Source organism: Malaclemys terrapin, chromosome 20 (genome assembly GCF_027887155.1).
Source record: "Malaclemys terrapin pileata isolate rMalTer1 chromosome 20, rMalTer1.hap1, whole genome shotgun sequence".
Taxonomy (NCBI): domain Eukaryota; kingdom Metazoa; phylum Chordata; order Testudines; family Emydidae; genus Malaclemys; species Malaclemys terrapin.
This window is the reverse complement of record NC_071524.1, coordinates 6,198,042-6,212,821: the sequence shown is the minus strand read 5'-3', so window position 1 is coordinate 6,212,821 and position 14,780 is coordinate 6,198,042. Positions and strand designations below refer to the sequence as shown.

At 47.7% G+C, this 14,780-nt stretch overlaps 1 long non-coding RNA gene across 1 annotated transcript; it reads left to right on the top strand.

The window, feature by feature from the left end:
• Nucleotides 1-9,277: 9,277 nt before the first annotated feature.
• Nucleotides 9,278-14,342, top strand: LOC128826403 (uncharacterized). Its single transcript, XR_008442835.1, has 2 exons — nucleotides 9,278-12,370; nucleotides 13,745-14,342. It is a non-coding gene; the product is annotated as an uncharacterized LOC128826403 (long non-coding RNA).
• Nucleotides 14,343-14,780: the final 438 nt, after the last annotated feature.

The window sequence follows — 14,780 nt, the reverse complement described above, 5'->3', positions numbered from 1 at the left end:
CCCGCCGCTCCCACTCAGACACCCCCTCCCCCATCCCCATGTGTCTCTGGGCCTCTACTCAGCCACCACCCTTCCCCAATGTGGCCCGCACCACCTTCCCCTGTCCCCATGTGGCCCTGTGCCTCCATCCCCATTCAGCCCCTGCCCCAATCTGTCCTCCACCACTAGCCCTTATGAACCCCAGTTTGTGACCTCTTCCAGCAGCCCCATGTGCCCCACGCTGCCTGTTCTCTCTCTCCTCCCCCCCCCCCCCCCCGCCATATCCCTTGTCTTCTGGCTGCACCAGCAGGGCACTGCTGTCAGGAAGGCAGCCACTTTCTCTTCTCTATCACAGCTAGAGAGGGCCCCAGAGCAACTGCTCTGTTCTAACACCACGGCAGCCCCTGGTGGGCTAAAGGTGTAACTGCAGCAACTTTCCGGCAGAAGTTATTTTCTGTGGGGGGGAAAATAAATTGTGTGGCATATCACGCATACAGTGGCACAGAATTCCTCCAGGAGTAACTTCTTACAGCATGTAAGGTGCCACTGAGCAATGTGTTTAACCGGGTCCTCCACAGTGGTACTCTCCAAATATTCAGCTATTAGCTGGTACTCTTCATCTCCCCATTGATGCCTAAAAATGATCAAGACCAAAGTAAAAAACAAGGATTTTGTAATAAATTACTTTGGGATTGTAATTAAGTATGTTTGGTAATGTATGTTATGTAACTATGCGCATACCCAGTTTGCGGATTGATTTTAGTAATTTTTGGCTGGATGCTGACATCTTAACCTGTGCATCATTATAACTCTCTTTTGGCATAATAAGCAAAGGTGATCATCAATACCACTGAACCGCTTCCTTTTGCCAATGATGACAAATTAACTTGAAGCACTCCTTCCATTTATAATAACTTGTAACATTAAAAAAATGCTCAGGTACCATGTTCTGAGCATTAACTGACAACACAGTATTGTCATTTGAAGGCCACAGTTTAACTTTGTGAGGGCTGCATATTTGACATGCTGGTGTTAAAGTATAATTTTAAACAAGTTTTTTTTTATATCCCCCAAATATATGTCTACATAATTGTTCTGGGTTTGTCATGGTTGGTACCATTGTGTTCATCGGTGTTGTGAAAGAAATAGGTTGAGTTGGGTATCAAACACCATTGTATTATCAAAATTTCCACCAACTGGAAGACCTGGAGCTGGGAGTCGGGGAGAGGAGGGAGCAAGATCCCTCTCCCATCAGCCATTGAGGGTGACACCACTGAAATTATAATTCTGTAGATTTTTACAAATCAAATGACCTCTTATCTTTTTAACATTAACTTGCCCATGGAGCTACACATGCTTCCAGACGAGGAAGCAAATAGAACTTTTTCCAAAGATGGTAGGACAACAGGAGAGAAAGAGAAGCTGGACTCTTATGCCAGGCATGTGTCCCCTCCAGGAGAGATGCTGCTTCCAGCTAGTACCTTTTCTCCATGGAGACGTGCTCCCTCTCACTTTTATTTCTCAGGGAACTACTAGCCCTGAGTTATAAATTCTGAGTGTGACCCTCACCCTTTTCAAGAGTTGTCTGGCTTCCAGCCCAAGATCCCCTTTTCAGCTCCTTCTGAGATCTCAAACATCCATCGCTGTGATGAGAAACACTAAACAAAGGTTCAGATTAGCCCCAGGGACAGTGCACAACTTCATCCCACAGAAGGGGATGCCTGGATGAGCCAGGGATGATTCATTACAGTATTGGAAGATCTTGACACAGGGAAGGAATTGAAGAGGAAAGGAAAAAAAGCCTATTGTGGTCTCACTCATCTCAGTAGCTACCCAGCAATCCTGGACTGAATGACAACAGGCCACATCTGAGCAATGTGAGGGGATTGCTGGGAAACGTTCCCCTTGGATCCTCCAATAATGTCCCTTGAATTTTCACTCTCAAACCCTTCCTGCAAATCATTCTCCTCATTCTCACTCACCATCTGCTGGAAGAGGAAGAAAAACCAAACCCAACCAGCCCCTCTGCTGAGAAGACTGCCAGAGTCTGAGTCCCCTAAACCTTTCCCTCAAAAGGAGGCAGGGGGGAGGGATAGCTCAGTGGTTTGAGCATTGGCCTGCTAAACCCAGGGTTGTGAGTTCAATCCTTGAGGGGGCCATTTAGGGATTTGGGGCAAAAATCTGTCAGGGAATTGGTCCTGCTTTGAGCAGAGGGTTGGACTAGATGACCTCCTGAGGTCCCTTCCAACCCTGATATTCTATGAGAGGCCCATTCTGCCTCAACAATCCACTCATAGCATGTTGGATAGTTTTCAACACCCTCTCCTTTCTGGGATTTTGCAATCTCAGGCAGGAAACCAGTTCAGAAGTGGAAACCCATGCTCAGTGAACTCAATACCACAGTCTGAGAGAGGGAATATTTACTTCACGGGGATGGCTGGGGTTACAGGCTGCCAGGTGCTTAGATACTATATAATTATTGTTTAGCACCAAGGAGTCCCAGTCATGGACCACATGCTCTATAAACACAGAGCAAAAAGACAGTCCCTGCCCCAGAGAGCTTACAATATAATGACCCAGCTACATTGTTCAGGAGTGTGAAAAATCCACCCTGCTGAGTGACATAGTTAAGCCAGCCTAACCCACAGTGTTGACAGTGCTAGGTTGATGGAAGAATTCTTCCAGGGAGCTAGCTACTGCCTTTTGGGGAGGTGGATTAACTATAAAGGGCCAGAAGAAATAGAAGCTGGAGTGAGGAGAGGAGGCAGAGACATGGAGCACAGGTGCATGCAGAGAAGGGAGATGGGCTGAAAGGGCGAGCTGTTTTTATTATTATTTCAGTAGTGCCTAGAGGATTCAGTCAGGGCTCCACTGTGACAGACACTGTACCAACAAGTAATGCAAATGTAGTTCCTACCTCAGCTCAGAATCTAGGATCATGAAAAGATGCAAACAGATGGATAAATGGGGTGGGGAGCTAGGTAACAATAAGGATGGATGTGTGTGCATAAATTAGTCAACCTGGTCATAGTAATTATAGATGGCCATCAGCCAGGTGGTAATGATTGGCATGCATGAGGCAAAGTTAGGTTTTAAGGGGGGATTTACAATAAGATGCAGTGGGTGTCTTTATGAAATTTGATGTGACATTTTCCCCATTCATTGGGGTCAGCTTGGGAAAAAGTGTGAAGGTGCTTGTGGGAAAACCTGACAACATGGTAGGGTCTAAGGAAAAGATTTGAGGGCAAAAAGGAAGAGTCTGCAAAAGGGGAAAGGAATATGGGGCTTCCGGGTTGGGCCCTCCACAGCTCTCTTGGGACCCATAATTTTGCTTGGTTGATTGTTGAGCTCCTGCTGGAGGTATCTCCAGTGGGGAGGGATTGGAAGCTGCCTCAATCACACCCACCCCTGGGAAATAGGAGTGATCTCCCCTTGCAACAGCACATTAAATAACCCTGGATTCTCTTTTCCAACCAGTAGCGATATTATACGGAGTGCAATGAGTAACAACCTGATGAGGAAGGGCCTGAAAAATTGGAGCCATGCAGAAAGATATGAGGAGTGTGAGAACGTGTTTCCCAGGGTCTTGAAAAGAGAGATGCCTGCAAGAGAATGAAGGTCATTGAGGCAGAAGAGAAACCCATCAGGGAATGAGTAAGATAACCCTAGGGAATATGAGAGAGGACTGAGGAGTCTGCCAGAGGAACCAACTAGGGGCAGAGCTCTTCTTGACCTGCTGCTCACAAACAGGGAAGAATTAGTAGGGGAAGCAAAAGTGGATGGGAACCTGGGAGGCAGTGACCATGAGATGGTCGAGTTCAGGATCCTGACACAAGGAAGAAAGGAGAGCAGCAGAATACGGACTCTGGACTTCAGAAAAGCAGACTTTGACTCCCTCAGGGAACTGATGGGCAGGATCCCCTGGGAGAATAACATGAGGAGGAAAGGAGTCCAGGAGAGCTGGTTGTATTTTAAAGAATCCTTTTTGAGGTTGCAGGAACAAACCATCCCGATGTGTAGAAAGAATAGTAAATATGGCAGGCGACCAGCTTGGCTTAACAGTGAAATCCTTCCTGATCTTAAACGCAAAAAAGAAGCTTACAAGAAGTGGAAGATTGGACAAATGACCAGGGAGGAGTATAAAAATATTGCTCAGGCATGCAGGAGTGAAATCGGGAAGGCCAGATAACACTTGGAGTTGCAGCTAGCAAGAGATGTTAAGAGTAAGAAGAAGGGTTTCTTCAGGTATATTGGCAACAAGAAGAAAGTCAAGCAAAGTGTGGGCCCCTTACTGAATGAGGGAGGCAACCTAGTGACCGAGGATGTGGAAAAAGCTAATGTACTCAATGCTTTTTTTGCCTCTGCCTTCACAAACAAGGTCAGCTCCCAGACTGCTGCACTGAGCAGCACAGTATGGGGAGGAGGTGACCAGCCCTGTGTGGAGAAAGAAGTGGTTCGGGACTATTTAGAAAAACTGGACAAGCACAAGTCCATGGGGCCAGATGCGCTGCATCCGAGGGTGCTAAAGGAATTGGCGGATGTGATTGCGAAGCCATTGGCCATTATCTTTGAAAATTCATGGCGATCGGGGGAGGTCCTGGATGACTGGAAAAAGGCTAATGTAGTCCCTATCTTTAAAAAAGGGAAGAAGGAGGATCCGGGGAACTACAGGCCAGTCAGCCTCACCTCAGTCCCTGGAAAAATCATGGAGCAGGTCCTCAAGGAATCCATTTTGAAACACTTAGAGGAGAGAACAGTGATCAGGAACAGTCAGCATGGATTCACCAAGGGCAAGTCATGCCTGACTAACCTAATTGCCTTCTATGATGAGATAACTGACTCTGTGGATGAGGGGAAAGTAGTGGACATGTTATTCCTTGATTTTCACAAAGCTTTTGATACAGTCTCCCACAGTGGTATTGTCAGCAAGTTAAAGAAGTAAGGGATGAATGAATGGACTGTAAGGTGGATAGAAAGCTGGCTAGATCATCAGGCTCAACGGGTAGTGATCAATGGCTCCATGTCTAGTTGGCAGCCGGTATCAAGTGGAGTGCCCCAAGGGTCGGTCCTGGGGCCAGTTTTGTTCAATATCTTCATTAATCAGCTGGAGGATGGTGTGGATTGCACCCTCAGCAAGTTTGCAGATGACACTAAACTGGGAAGAGTGGTAGCGATAGGATACAGAGGGACCTAGCCAAATTAGAGGATTGGGCCAAAAGAAATCTGATGAGGTTCAACAAGTGCAGAGTCCTGCATTTAGGACGGAAGAATCCCATGCACTGCTAGAGAGTAGGGACTGAGTGGCTAGGCTGCAGTTCTGCAGAAAAGGACTTGGGGATTACAATGGACGAGAAGCTGGATATGAATCAACAGTGTACCCTTGTTGCCAAGAACACTAACAGCATTTTGGGCTGTATAAATAGGAGCATTGCCAGCAGATCAAGGGATGTGATCATTCCCCTCTATTTGGCAGTGGTGAGGCCTCATCTGGAGTACTGTGTCCAGTTTTGGGCCCCACACTACAAGAAAGATGTGGAAAAATTGGAAAGAGTCCAGTGGAGGGCAACAAAAATTATTAGGGGGCCAGAACACGTGATTCATGGGGAGAGACTGAGGGAACTGGGATTGTTTAGTCTGCAGAAGAGAAGAATGAGGGGGGATTTGATAGCTGCTTTGAACTACCTGAAAGGGGGTTCCAAAGAGGATGGATCTAGACTGTTCTCAGTGGTACGAGATGACAGAACAAGGAGTAATGGTCTCAAATTACAGAGTGGGAGGTTTAGGTTGGTGTCACGGAGTTCCCGGGCAATGCTCTGGAACTGCTCCCTACGAAGCCAGCCAGGACTCTGGTGCAGCCTCCTCTCTGTGAGCCAACTGTCTTTAGGGAAAGCCGCTCACCCTGCTTCTACCTTTCTGGGTCTGACCTTGGAGCATTCAGCATCCTCTGCCCCTCTGTGCGCTTCCCACAGTGAGCCCACACAGGCGGGGTCCTGGGGAAGCCAGAGGGTCCTGCACCCCAACTCCGCAGTCAGATGTGATTCTCAGCCAGCCAGTAAAACAGAGGTTTATTAGATGACAGGAACAGTCTAAAACAGTGCTTGTAGGTACAGAGAACAGGACCTCTCAGCCGGGTCCATTTTGGGGGGAAGTGAGCCAGACAACCACATCTTCACTTCACTCCACTTCCCCAGCCAGCTCCCAAACTGACTACCTAGCCCCTTCTCTGCCTTTGTCTCTTTCCCGGGGCCAGGAGGTCACCTGATCCCTTTGTTCTCCAACACCTTCAGTTGGCACCTTGAAGGGGGGAAGGGCCCAGGGCATCAGTTGCCAGGAAACAGGGTATCTGCCACACCACCACACTGGCCCTCGACTCTGCCACAATCATGCCCCCTAATCCTCCCTGTTAGAGACTCAAGAAATGCATAGGGGAAACTGAGGCACTCACACAGTATCCAGAGAGAACATTACAAACATTCCAACTTCGTCACAGTTGGATATTAGGAAAAACTTTTTCACTAGGAGGATGGTGGAACCTCCTTCCTTAGAGGTTTTTAAGGTCAGCCTTGACAAAGCCCTGGCTGGGATGATTTAGTTGGGAATTGGTGGAGGAAGGGGTTGGACTAGATGACCTCCTGAGGTCCCTTCCAACCCTGATAATCTATGATCAGAGACCTTTCCCTGGATTTGGGAGTGGGAGGAATGGTGGGGGGCACCAAGCAGGAGGGCTGGTAGGGTCACTGAGTGGGAGCTAGATGATGGGTGGAACAGAGTAGGAGGGCTGGAACGGGGCACCATGCACAGGGTGGAGGTGTGCAAGGGTCGCTCTCTCTGACAAGTGAAGCTGCAGCTCCTGTGTGTGGTGGGAGGTTGTGTGGCACTGCCCCCTATTGTCTAGGCCAAAATTTCAGCCCCACCTGCACCTCCCCCACCCCCCTCCAGGAGCTGGCAATGCGAGGGGGATTTTGCCATCAGTGAAACAATTTTTGTTGCAGTATCCAACCAGGCTGCCCTGCAGGGGTATGTGGGAGGGGAAGGGAGAAGTGGGGGTGAGGAGAGAACTTAGCCCCATTGTTGCTAGTCATGGAGTAACCTGGTCAGCCCAGGCTCTACACCAGTGGTTCTCAACCTATTTACCATTGTGGGCCGCATATGTGTCCCACAATGTGTTATGTGGGCCGCATCCAATGCTACCTGTATGGCCTGAGGATGACACATAGGCTGCAGTAGTGTGTTGATTGGGCTGCAAATGGCCTATGGGTTGCAAGTTGAGAACCACTGCTATATGCCCTGTCCTCAGCTGTGGGGTGACCGGCCTGGCCCCAGGCTCTACGCTCCATCTCTGGCCCCAGGGTGGTGGGATTGGCCCTGGGTTCTACTCTAGACTGACCACTTTTTCAAAATGCAAAAGTGGGAGACATGCAGGAGCCCCACCCCACCATTGTTCTGCCCACTACTCCTCCTCTCCTTCCCCCCAAGCTCCTTTGCCCCTTCTATCCCCTGAGACCTCAACCTGTGGCCAGGCCAGAAGCTGGAGCCCAGCCACTCAGGGAGCCAGGGCCACTGTGGGGAGCCCTAGACCCTCCACCTGCCCTGGGTGGGGGCCAAGGTGCCTGAGAGCAGCCCCGGCCCATGTCCCTGCCCTAGGGTGACCAGATGTCCCATTTTTATAGGGACAGTCATGTTTTTTGGGATTTTTTTCTTATATAGATTCATAGATTCATAGATTATAGGACTGGAAGGGACCTCGAGAGGTCATCGAGTCCAGTCCCCTGCCCGCATGGCAGGACCAAATACTGTCTAGACCATCCCTGATAGACATTTATCTAACCTACTCTTAAATATCTCCAGAGACGGAGATTCCACAACCTCCCTAGGCAATTTGTTCCAGTGTTTAACCACCCTGACAGTTAGGAACTTTTTCCTAATGTCCAACCTAGACCTCCCTTGCTGCAGTTTAAACCCATTGTTTCTGGTTCTATCCTTAGAGGCTAAGGTGAACAAGTTCTCTCCCTCCTCCTTATGACACCCTATTAGATACCTGAAAACTGCTATCATGTCCCCTCTCAGTCTTCTCTTTTCCAAACTAAACAAACCCAGTTCTTTCAGCCTTCCTTCATAGGTCATGTTCTCAAGACCTTTAATCATTCTTGTTGCTCTTCTTTGGACCCTTTCCAATTTCTCCACATCTTTTTTAAAATGCGGCGCCCAGAACTGGACACAATACTCCAGCTGAGGCCTAACCAGAGCAGAGTAGAGCGGAAGAATGACTTCTCGTGTCTTGCTCACAACACACCTGTTAATGCATCCCAGAATCATGTTTGCTTTTTTTGCAACAGCATCACACTGTTGACTCATATTTAGCTTGTGGTCCACTATAACCCCTAGATCCCTTTCTGCCGTACTCCTTCCTAGACAGTCTTTTCCCATTCTGTATGTGTGAAATTGATTTTTCCTTCCTAAGTGGAGCACTTTGCATTTGTCTTTGTTAAACTTCATCCTGTTTAACTCAGCCCATTTCTCCAATTTGTCCAGATCATTTTGAATTATGACCCTGTCCTCCAAAGTAGTTGCAATCCCTCCCAGTTTGGTATCATCCGCAAACTTAATAAGCGTACTTTCTATGCCAATATCTAAGTCGTTGATGAAGATATTGAACAGAGCCGGTCCCAAAACAGACCCCTGCGGAACCCCACTCATTACGCCTTTCCAGCAGGATTGGGAACCATTAATAACAACTCTCTGAGTACGGTTATCCAGCCAGTTATGCACCCACCTTATAGTAGCCCCATCTAATTTGTATTTGCCTAGTTTATCGATAAGAATATCATGCGAGACCGTATCAAATGCCTTACTAAAGTCTAGGTATACCACATCCACCGCTTCACCCTTATCCACAAGGCTCGTTATCCTATCAAAGAAAGCTATCAGATTGGTTTGACATGATTTGTTCTTCACAAATCCATGCTGGCTGTTCCCTATCACCTTACCACCTTCCAAGTGTTTGCAGATGATTTCCTTAATTACTTGCTCCATTATCTTCCCTGGCACAGAAGTTAAACTAACTGGTCTGTAGTTACCTGGGTTGTAGGCACTGTCATAACTATAAAGGGAAGGGTAACAGCTCTCCTGTGTACAGTACTATAAAATCCCTCCTGGCCAGAGACTCCAAAATTCTTTTACCTGTAAAGGGTTAAGAAGCTCGGGTAACCTGGCTGACACCTGACCCAAAGGACCAATAAGGGGACAAGATACTTTCAAATCTTGGGGAGGGGGGGGGGGAAGGTTTTTGTTTGTGCTCTTTGTTTAGGGGGTTGTATGCTCTTGGGACTGAGAGGGACGAGACATTAATCCAGGTTCTCCACATCTTTCTAAACAAGTCTCTTATATTTCAAACTTGTAAATAAACAGCCAGGCAAGCAAGGCGTGTTAGTTTTTATCTTTGTTTTCTCAACTTGTAAATGTACCTTTTACTAGAGTGTTTATCTTTGTTTGCTATACTTTGAACCTGGGCTAGAGGGGGTTCCTCTGAGCTCTTTAAGTTTGCTTACCCTGTAAAGTTATTTTCCATCCTGATTTTACAGAGATGATTTTTACCTTTTTCTTTAATTAAAAGCCTTCTTTTTAAGAACCTGATTGATTTTTCCTTGTTTTTAGATCCAAGGGGTTTGGATCTGTATTCACCAGGGAATTGGTGAAAGGTTTCTCAAGGCTTCCCAGGGAAGGGAATTAGCTTTGGGAATGGTGGCAGCGGACCAGATCTAAGCAGGTAGTTAAGCTTAGAAGTCTTCATGCAGGCCCCCATATTTGTACCCTAAAGTTCAAAGTGGGGAAGCAGCTTTGACATGGTGGCAGAGCGGTGGAGATCATTTTAAACCCAAAAGCCAGTAAGATTTTTTTTTTTTGTTTTCCTTCTAGCTGCTTGGAAAGCAGAGCTGAAGGTAGATGCATATCTTATCTCTCCTTGCCTGAAGGCAGAGGTGTTAATTTTTTTTTTTTTAACAAGGGCCTTTGTTAAGAGAAGGGTTCAATCATTGAGCAAACTGGTAAAAGGAATTTACAAGCTGAATTGTGTTTTTTTTTTTGTTTGTTTGTTTTTTGTTTTTTTGTTTTGTTTTTTCTTTTTACATCCTCGGGAGTAGAGTTAGAAAGTCTCTTAACTCAGCAGCAGCCTGAGCTGAGAGTATCCTAGTTTCAGTCAACTGCAGAGGGGTGTGACCCAGCATAAGAAAACAGGGAAATGACTACAAAAGAAGAGAAAGCCAAAGAGGAGGCCCACAAGAGAGCTATGGAGCTGGAGAAAGCCAAAGAGGAGGCCAGAGAAAAAGAAAGGAGGCATGAACTGGAAGTAGCAAGGGCTAGGCTGGATACAACAGCCAATCCTAACAACCCCTCTCCAGGTACCACTTCCCATCCCAGAAAATTCCCCACCTACAAGGCAGGTGATGATACTGAGGCCTTCTTAGAAAATTTTGAAAGGGCCTGCCTTGGATACACCCTCACTCCAGACCAGTACATGGTAGAGCTGAGGCCTCAGCTCAGTGGACCCTTAGCAGAGGTGGCGACTGCAACAGCCGTAGTGGATCCAATCCCAGAGACCCAGCCAAAGCCAGTCCCAGAACCGGAACTGGCAACACAACCAGCACCAGAACCATTGCCAGCACTGAGTCCAGCGCTTGCAAACCCGTCTACAACTCCAATGCCAGAGGGCACCAGCGAGCCTGAACTGGTGAAGCAGCAGATAACCCTACCCAAGAGGCTCAGCCAGAGCCTGAAATACCACATAGTGCACCAGCGGACAGCAGTTCACAGTCAATGGAAACAGCCCCAGCCCCAGCACCTGCATCGCTTCCAGAGGGACCAAGCCCCAGTCCACAGTCCAAGGAGGAACTGATGTCTCCAGCATCAAGGGAACAGTTCCAGGCCGAGCAGGAAGCAGATGACAGCCTTCAGAAAGCTTGGGCGGCAGCACAGAGCACCCTACCGCCTCTCAGCTCTTCTAACTGATCTCGGTTTGTTGTAGAACAAGGACTTTTATACAAGGAGACTCTTTCTGGTGGGCACCAGGAAGACTGGCATCCTCAAAGACAGTTGGTAGTTCCCACTAAGTATCGGGTAAAGCTCTTGAGCTTAGCCCATGGTCATCCCAGTGGCCATTCTGGGGTGAACAGAACCAAAGACCGGTTGGGGAAGCCCTTCCACTGGGAGGGAATGGGCAAGGACGTTATTAATTATGTCCGGTCTTGTGGGGTGTGCCAACGAGTGGGAAAGCCCCAAGACCAGGTCAAAGCCCCTCTCCAGCCACTACCCATAATTGAGGTCCCATTTCAGCGAGTAGCTGTGGATATTCTGGGTCCTTTCTCAAAGAAGACACCCAGAGGAAAGCAGTACGTACTGACTTTCATGGATTTTGCTATCCGATGGCCGGAAGCAGTACCCTTAAGCAACACCAGGGCTAAAAGTGTGTGCCAGGCATTAGCAGACATTTTTGCCAGGGTAGGTTGGCCCTCCGACATCCTTACAGATTCGGGAACTAACTTCCTGGCAGGGACCATGAAAAACCTGTGGGAAGCTCATGGGGTGAATCACTTGGTTGCCACCCCTTACCACCATCAAACCAATGGCCTGGTGGAGAGGTTTAATGGAACTTTGGGGGCCATGATGTGTAAATTCGTAAATGAACACTCCAATGATTGGGACCTAGTGTTGCAGCAGTTGCTTTTTGCCTGCAGGGCTGTATCACATCCCAGTTTAGGGTTTTCACCATTTGAACTTGTGTATGGCCACGAGGTTAAGGGGCCATTACAGTTGGTGAAGCAGCAATGGGAGGGGTTTACACCTTCTCCAGGAACTAACATTCTAGACTTTGTAAGCAACCTACAAAGCACCCTCTGACACTCTTTAGCCCTTGCTAAAGAAAACCTAAAGGATGCTCAGGAAGAGCAAAAGGCCTGGTATGATAAACATTCCAGAGAACGGTCCTTCAAAGTAGGAGACCTAGTCATGGTCTTAAAGGCGCTCCAGGCCCATAAAATGGAAGCGTCGTGGGAAGGACCATTCAAGGTCCAGGAACGCCTAGGAGCTGTTAACTATCTCATAGCCTCCCCCACCTCCAACATAAAGCCTAAGGTATACCATGTTAATTCTCTTAAGCCCTTTTATTCCAGAGAATTAAACGTTTGCCAGTTTACAGCCCAGAAAACAGATGACGCGAAGTGGCCTGAAGGTGTCTACTACGAAGGAAAAAAGGATGGTGGCATGGAAGAGGTGAACCTCTCCACGACCCTTGGACGTCTGCAGCGACAGCAGATCAAGGAGCTGTGTACAAGCTTTGCACCAGTTTTCTCAGCCACTCCAGGACGGACCGAACGGGCATACCACTCCATTGACACAGGTAATGCTCACCCAATTAGAACCCCACCCTATCGGGAGTCACCTCATGCCCAAACTGCTATACAAAGGGAGATCCAGGACATGCTACAGATGGGTATAATCAGGCCCTCTAATAGTATATGGGCATCTCCAGTGGTTCTAGTTCCCAAACCAGATGGGGAAATACGCTTTTGCGTGGACTACCGTAAGCTAAATGCTGTAACTCGTCCTGACAACTATCCATTGCCACGCACAGATGAGCTATTGGAAAAATTGGGACATGCCCAATTCATCTTTACCTTAGACTTAACCAAAGGGTACTGGCAAGTACCACTAGATGAACCCGCGAAGGAAAGGTCAGCCTTCGTCACCCAGGCAGGGGTGTATGAATTCAATGTACTCCCTTTTGGGTTGCGAAATGCACCCGCCACCTTCCAAAGACTTGTAGATGGTCTCCTAGCGGGATTGGGAGAATCTGCAGTTGCCTACCTCGATGATGTGGCCATTTTTTCTGATTCATGGACAGAACACCTGGAGCACCTGGAAAAAGTCTTCGAGCGCATCCGGCAGGCAGGACTAACTGTTAAGGCTAAAAAGTGTCAAATAGGCCAAAACAGAGTGACTTACCTGGGGCACCAGGTGGGTCAAGGAACTGTAAATCACCTACAGGCCAAAGTGGATGCTATCCAAAAATGGCCTGTCCCAAAGTCAAAGAAACAGGTCCAATCCTTCTTAGGCTTGGCTGGATATTATAGGCAATTTGTACCACACTACAGCCAAATCGCCGCCCCGCTGACAGACCTAACCAGAAAGAAACAGCCAAATGCAGTTCAGTAGACTGATGAGTGTCAAAAGGCCTTTCACCAGCTTAAGGCGACACTCATGTCTGACCCTGTGCTAAGGGCCCCAGACTTTGACAAACCGTTCCTGGTAACCACAGATGTGTCTGAGCAAGGCGTGGGAGCAGTTTTAATGCAGGAAGGACCGGATCAAGAATTCCATCCTGTCGTGTTTCTCAGCAAAAAACTGTCTGAGAGGGAAAGCCACTGGTCAATCATCGAAAAGGAATGCTACGCCATTGTGTACGCGCTGGAAAAGCTATGCCCATATGTTTGGGGACAGCGTTTCCAACTACAGACCATGCTGCAGTGGCTTCATACCACCAAGGGGAATAACAAAAAACTTCTTCGGTGGAGTTTAGCTCTCCAAGATTTTGATTTTGAAATACAACACATTTCAGGAGCTTCTAACAAAGTGGCTGATGCACTCTCCCGGGAAAGTTTCCCAGAGTCAACTGGTTAAAAATTGTTCTTGGACTGGAACATATTGTTAGTTTTTATATAATCAGTAGTATGTCTAAAGGTACATGTGTCTTATTAACTCTGTTTTCTCCTAGAGCTCCAGGAAGAAATCGCAGCCAGTGTGGAACCGGACGTCCAACGCTATCTGTGATTTGGGGTGTGTGTCATAACTATAAAGGGAAGGGTAACAGTTGTCCTGTGTACAGTACTATAAAATCCCTCCTGGCCAGGGACTCCAAAATCCTTTTACTTGTAAAGGGTTAAGAAGCTCGGGTAACCTGGCTGACACCTGACCCAAAGGACCAATAAGCGGACAAGATACTTTCAAATCTTGCGGGGGGTGGGAAAGGCTTTTGTTTGTGCTCTTTGTTTAGGGGGTTGTTCGCTCTTGGGACTGAGAGGGACCAGACATCAATCCAGGTTCTCCATATCGTTCTAAACAAGTCTCTCATATTTCAAACTTGTAAGTAAACAGCCAGGGAAGGCGTGTTAGTTTTTATCTTTGTTTTCTCAACTTGTAAATGTACCTTTTACTAGAGTGTTTATCTTTGTTTGCTATACTTTGAACCTGGGCTAGAGGGGGTTCCTCTGAGCTCTTTAAGTTTGCTTACCCTGTAAAGTTATTTTCCATCCTGATTTTACAGAGATGATTTTTACCTTTTTTTCTTTAATTAAAAGCCTTCTTTTTAAGAACCTGATTGATTTTTTTCCCCCTTATTTTTAGATCCAAGGGGTTTGGATCTGTATTCACTAGGGAATTGGTGAAAGGTTTCTCAAGGCTTCCCAGGGAAGGGAATTAGCTTTGGGAATGGTGGCAGCGGACCAGATCTAAGCAGGTAGTTAAGCTTAGAAGTCTTCATGCAGGCCCCCACATTTGTACCCTAAAGTTCAAAGTGGGGAAGCAGCCTTGACAGGCGCTTATTACCCTCCACCCCTGTCCCATTTTTTTCACAGTTGCTAGCTGGTCACCCTACCCTGTCCCCCGGGGTGCACCACCCAGGTCTGGGGCTCCCGACAATAGGCAGGCTCCTTGGGCAGCTCTTACAACTGCCCAGGTCCAGCTTCTGGCCTGGCCAGGTGGTGGGACCTCAGGGGACGCAGCAAGAGAAGAGGAGCAGGGGACAGGGCCTC